This window comes from Silurus meridionalis, chromosome 23, assembly GCF_014805685.1.
Source record: "Silurus meridionalis isolate SWU-2019-XX chromosome 23, ASM1480568v1, whole genome shotgun sequence".
Classification (NCBI taxonomy): Eukaryota; Metazoa; Chordata; class Actinopteri; order Siluriformes; family Siluridae; genus Silurus; species Silurus meridionalis.
In genome coordinates this window covers 12,622,346-12,627,345 of record NC_060906.1, presented here as the reverse complement: position 1 = coordinate 12,627,345, position 5,000 = coordinate 12,622,346, and the positions used below count along the sequence as shown (strand labels likewise).

The following is a 5,000-nucleotide window of genomic DNA, read 5'->3' as shown; positions in this document are numbered from 1 at the left end:
TTGGAAATTTGGAAATCCTTTGTTGAACCACATAAAAATTATGACAATAGATTCAGATTTGCTGAATGAGTAGGCCAATGAAGTATACTTCTTATGTAGCCAGCTTAATATTTACATTTGTGGCATTTAACAGATGCCCTTGTCCAGAGCGACATACAAAAGTGCTTTGAGTCTCAATGAATGAATAAATCTACACTGGTACGCAAGATTACAAAGTTAAATCAGTCTTCAACTCTGTAGACTTTTATTAAAATATTATCTTATTATTATTATTATTTTTTTAAACAAAGCAAACTTGAAAATTGTTAGTTTTAGTGTTTCAGGAAGAGGTAAGTTTTCAACCGTTGCTTAAAGGTCTCCGAGGTAGGAGGGTGCTGGTCCATTTTTGGCTTTGTAGGCAAACATCAGTGTTTTGAATCTAATGCGTACAGATTCCAGAAGGCAGTGGAGGGAGCACAGCAGTGGGGTGGTGTGGGAGAACTTGGACAGATTGAACACAAGTTATGCAGCTGCGTTTTGGATCATTTGCAGTGGACGAATAGCGTTCAGAGGAAGACCTGCCAGCAGAGAGTTGCAGTAGTCCAGTCTCAAAATGACAAAAGACTGAACAAGCATCAAGAACAGAAATGGTCGAATCCATATTTTGTCAGTTTCAAGTGGCACGTTATCATGCTGAAAGTGGTAATTGTAGCCATAAGAAATGAACATGGTCATTATCAATACACAGATAGGCTGCCACATTTAAACAATTCCTGACTGGTATTATGAGCACAATGTGTGACAGGAAAATATTCCCCACAGCATTACACCACCGGCAGCCTGAACCGGTTCATAGATTCATACTGTTGATGCAAGATTCTGATTCTAATATCTGCATGTGTCATTAAACATCAAGATTCCTCAGACCAAAAGATGTAGAAATGTAGAATGGAACCCACTGTGGACTTTTACTGTTGTAGTCCATCTGTAAATGAATAAATAATCTGGTGTTCCTAATAAAGTGACAAGTTCATGATTGAATCTTCTGTTCAGGACATTTATTTAACAGGATTTAAATGGATTATTTGTAAATTCCAGCATAAGTTTATCCTTTTTGTTATTAGTTTGGTGGAGAAACTTTATTTAGGCCAGTATTTGGAACTTTGCTCTTTTGTCCCACAGATCATAGCTGCTTATAATTAAGTCTGGAACTGCAATACTGATGAAGATAATTAACGACTTGCCACGTACATCACTGCATCAAAAAAGAGTGAGAGCAGAAGAGAGATTAAGAGGGCACTTTGGGCATTCTTATTTAGGTCGGGTATCAGTAATAACATGGCACATATAGTGATTGTTAGAGCTAAGCCCTGGATGCAACACCTGCTTTTCTAGGTTAAAATCTACATATACACAAAATACTTGACTTTTGCCTTGAGTTTTGAATCACCTTTTGATCTGAAAAAGATTTATTTGTGATTTGAAAAACACAAGATTTATAAACACCTATAAAGAACTATACATATAGTACTTTCTTCATATGCCATGTAGTTTATTAAGTGGTGGGCTGTCAGGGCCAGCAAGGGCTTCTCTTTTGGCCGAAACATTATCAGAATCCCTGACTTACATTTTGCTACAATTTTTTTCCATGAATATTTATTAAATTATTCCCAATAGTTGATTCTCTTCAAGCTTATTCTTACTTGTGCTGCTCACTGTAGTGTAAGTTTAGGTAAGTTTCTATCTAATCAGATTTCATCCATCAAGGCTGTCAGTAGTTTTGCACAGCAGTCGACGAGAGCTCAGATCTGCAGAGAGGAAGTGGAAAAAATCACAACTTGATGTAGACCTCTCATCTTACCGTGCACTCCTGACCAAATTTTCTTTGGAGGTGACTTCTGCCAAAACTGCCTTCTACAAGGAAAAGCTTGAGGCCTCTGCACAAGATCCTCGTAAGCTTCACAACATCTTCTCTTCTCTACTCGACCCCCCTGCTGCACCTGCTCCATCCTCCCTGACTGCTAATGACTTTGCCTCCTTCTATGATGAGAAGATTAAGAAAATCTGCCAGACCTTCACTTCCTCTCCAACAATAATTACACAACACAGCCAACAATCCACTACGTCTCTGTCAAGCTTCTCAACCTTAACAGAAGATGAGATACTGCAAGTCATCCGATCTTGCAATCCCACCACCTGTCCTCTGGATCCAATCCTTCAACTATGCTCCAGACCATCACGCAAGATCTCCTGCCCTTCATCTCCACAATCATCAATGGGTCATTAACATCTGGCTATGTACCAACTACCTTCAAGCAAGCAAGGGTCATTCCTATCTTGAAGAAACCTGCTCTGGATCCATCAGACATCAACAACTACAGACCGGTATCACTTCTCTCCTTTCTTTCTAAATCTCTGGAACGCACTGTTTTTAACCAACTGTCTGTCTATCTCTCACAGAACAACCTCCATGATCCGAACCAGTCTGGGTTCAAAGCGGCACATTCCACAGAGACGGCCCTTTTGGCTGTTTCTGAGAAACTACATGCTGCTCGGTCAGCCAAGCTGTCATCTGTACTTATCTTCCTGGACCTTTCAGCAGCATTTGACACAGTCAACCACAAGACACTTTTGTCAACCCTCAAGAGCCTTGGTATCTGCGGAACAGCATGGAAATGGTTTGCTTCCTACCTGGAAGGTCGCTCATACCAGGTAACATGGAGGGGATCCACATCTGCCCCATGCAGACTCACCACTGGTGTCCCACAAGGCTCTGTACTTGGTCCCCTCCTTTTCTCCCTCTATACCCACTCCATTGGTGAAGTCATATCCTCACATGGGTTTTCTTATTACTGCTATGCAGATGACACTTAACTCATCTTTTCTTTCCCTCCATCAGATACCACAGCTTCCGCTCGGATCTCAGCATGCTTGTCAGACATATCTTTATGGATGAGTGCTCACCAACTAAAACTCAACCCCAGCAACTGCTGATCATCCCAGGTGATTCATCTCCAGGTCAAGATCTCCAAATAACACTTCATGACTCTCTGCTCTCCCCTTCAGCCACTGCTCTTAACCTTGGGGTAACTATGGACAATGAACTGTTTTTTTTCCCCCACATGTCGCTAATGTTGCTCGTTCTTGTCGATTTCTTCTCTATAACATCCGAAGGATTCGACAATTTCTGTCCATACAGGCTGCCCAAGTGCTTGTTCAGTCTCTTGTCATTTCAAGACTTGACTACTGCAACTCTCTGCTGGCAGGTCTTCCCCTGAACGCTATTCGTCCACTGCAAATGATCCAAAAGGCAGCTGCACGACTTGTGTTCAATCAGCCCAAGTTCTCCCACACCACCCCACTGCTGCGCTTCCTTCACTGGCTTCCAGTAGCTGCACGTATCAGATTCAAAACACTGATGCTTGCCTACAAGGCCAAAAATGGACCAGCACCATCTTACCTCAGTGACCTCATCACATCTCGCACTGCACCACGCTGTCTGAGATGCTCCAGCACTGCTCGACTGGTACCTGCTTCTCTCAGAATGAGAGGTACGTACACTTCAAGGCTCTTCTCTGTTCTGGCACCGAGGTGGTGGAATGAACTTCCCCTAGATGTCCGTACAGCAGAGTCCCTGATTATCTTTAAACGACGACTGAAAACCTACCTCTTCCTGAAATACCTAAATTAGCACTTTCCAAGTTTGTAGAATTCGAGTTATATTTATATTAAGTTTGTAATCTTGCGTACCAGTGTAGATTTATTCATTACTAGAGACTCAAATCATTTTTGTACGTCGCTCTGGATAAGGGTGTCTGCTAAATGCCGCAAATGTAAATGTAAATGTAAATGCCAGGGTCAAAATCTGCCATAAGGCTACCATCTGTAGTGTAAAGTACATGTTGCTTTTCCACGAACGTATTCACTATATACCTTTTAGGAACTCTATTTTGTGCACAGGGGCATTAAAACGCTGGAACAGGGAAACAATATTACAGCATACAAGAACATCTTATATATTGTTTTATAACAGAAGTCACCCCATTTTGATTTTGATCCCTGCCCACGGATTTAAGACAATAACTCAAGTGAATGAGCCAGTCACATGGAGATGGATGGGCCAAGTGCAGAGAAGGCCAAGAGGCCCACATCTAAACTAAGGAAACTATATTTTCTTTCATTTTATTTCATTTCTTTCTTACACTGAGAGTTTAGAGCACTCAGGAGGCCAAAAGGAACAAGATTTACAGAAATGACCAGTCCAGTATTGCGCACCAGCACACAGCAAGTTTCACTCGAGACTAAGTAATAACTGACTGGAAAACTTTCTGTAAATAGACAGGCACAAGTGGTGCTGATTGCCATTAAGTATAATCAAGGCCTTGCTTTCTGGCGTCCTCTGGTAATGGAAACTTGTCTGACATTGTCTCTGCTTACAGTGTGCTTCCCTCTAGTGTTACATTACATTCTTAGATGCTGTAAGAAGATGATTAGTGCAATAAGATTTAATTTGAGGTACTGAAGATGTGAATTGGAACCAATGACTTTGGCCTTACAAGATTTCAGCATTTATTATTATTTTTCTTTTTATAAATATATTTATTTGTTTATTTGCTATAAGTAGTCATGAACAATTTGTCAATCAGGTGGCAGGGTAACACTTGTTATATTTGTATGCTATTATTTGTAAGTATACAGTGCATTGATACAACCATCATAATTAATAATGCTCACAGTAAAAATTTCTCTTTATGCAGATCTTCTAGAATTACTAAAATTTATGCACATCTTTTTTATTTTTATTTATTAAACCAAATTCACTTAAAAAAGGATGCTCATTTAAAAACCATGCAAAGCTATTGTGTTCCCTATTGTAACTTTGTTTTTTTAATTTATTAATTTTTGTTATTAATTCATTAAAAAAAATGTATTTGCCTAGTCTAGTATGTTTATCTATTAAACAAAAATCATGCTTGTTTTCTTTTTTTATATAATTTTTTTCTGCATTCTGATTAAAGCAG

General features: G+C 39.8%; 1 protein-coding gene across 9 annotated transcripts in view; it reads left to right on the top strand.

Annotated features, from left to right (window-relative positions):
* Positions 1-5,000, top strand: part of si:dkey-71h2.2 (low density lipoprotein receptor adapter protein 1-B) — a 44,038-nt gene that overhangs the window by 18,676 nt on the left and 20,362 nt on the right. The window lies entirely within an intron of this gene.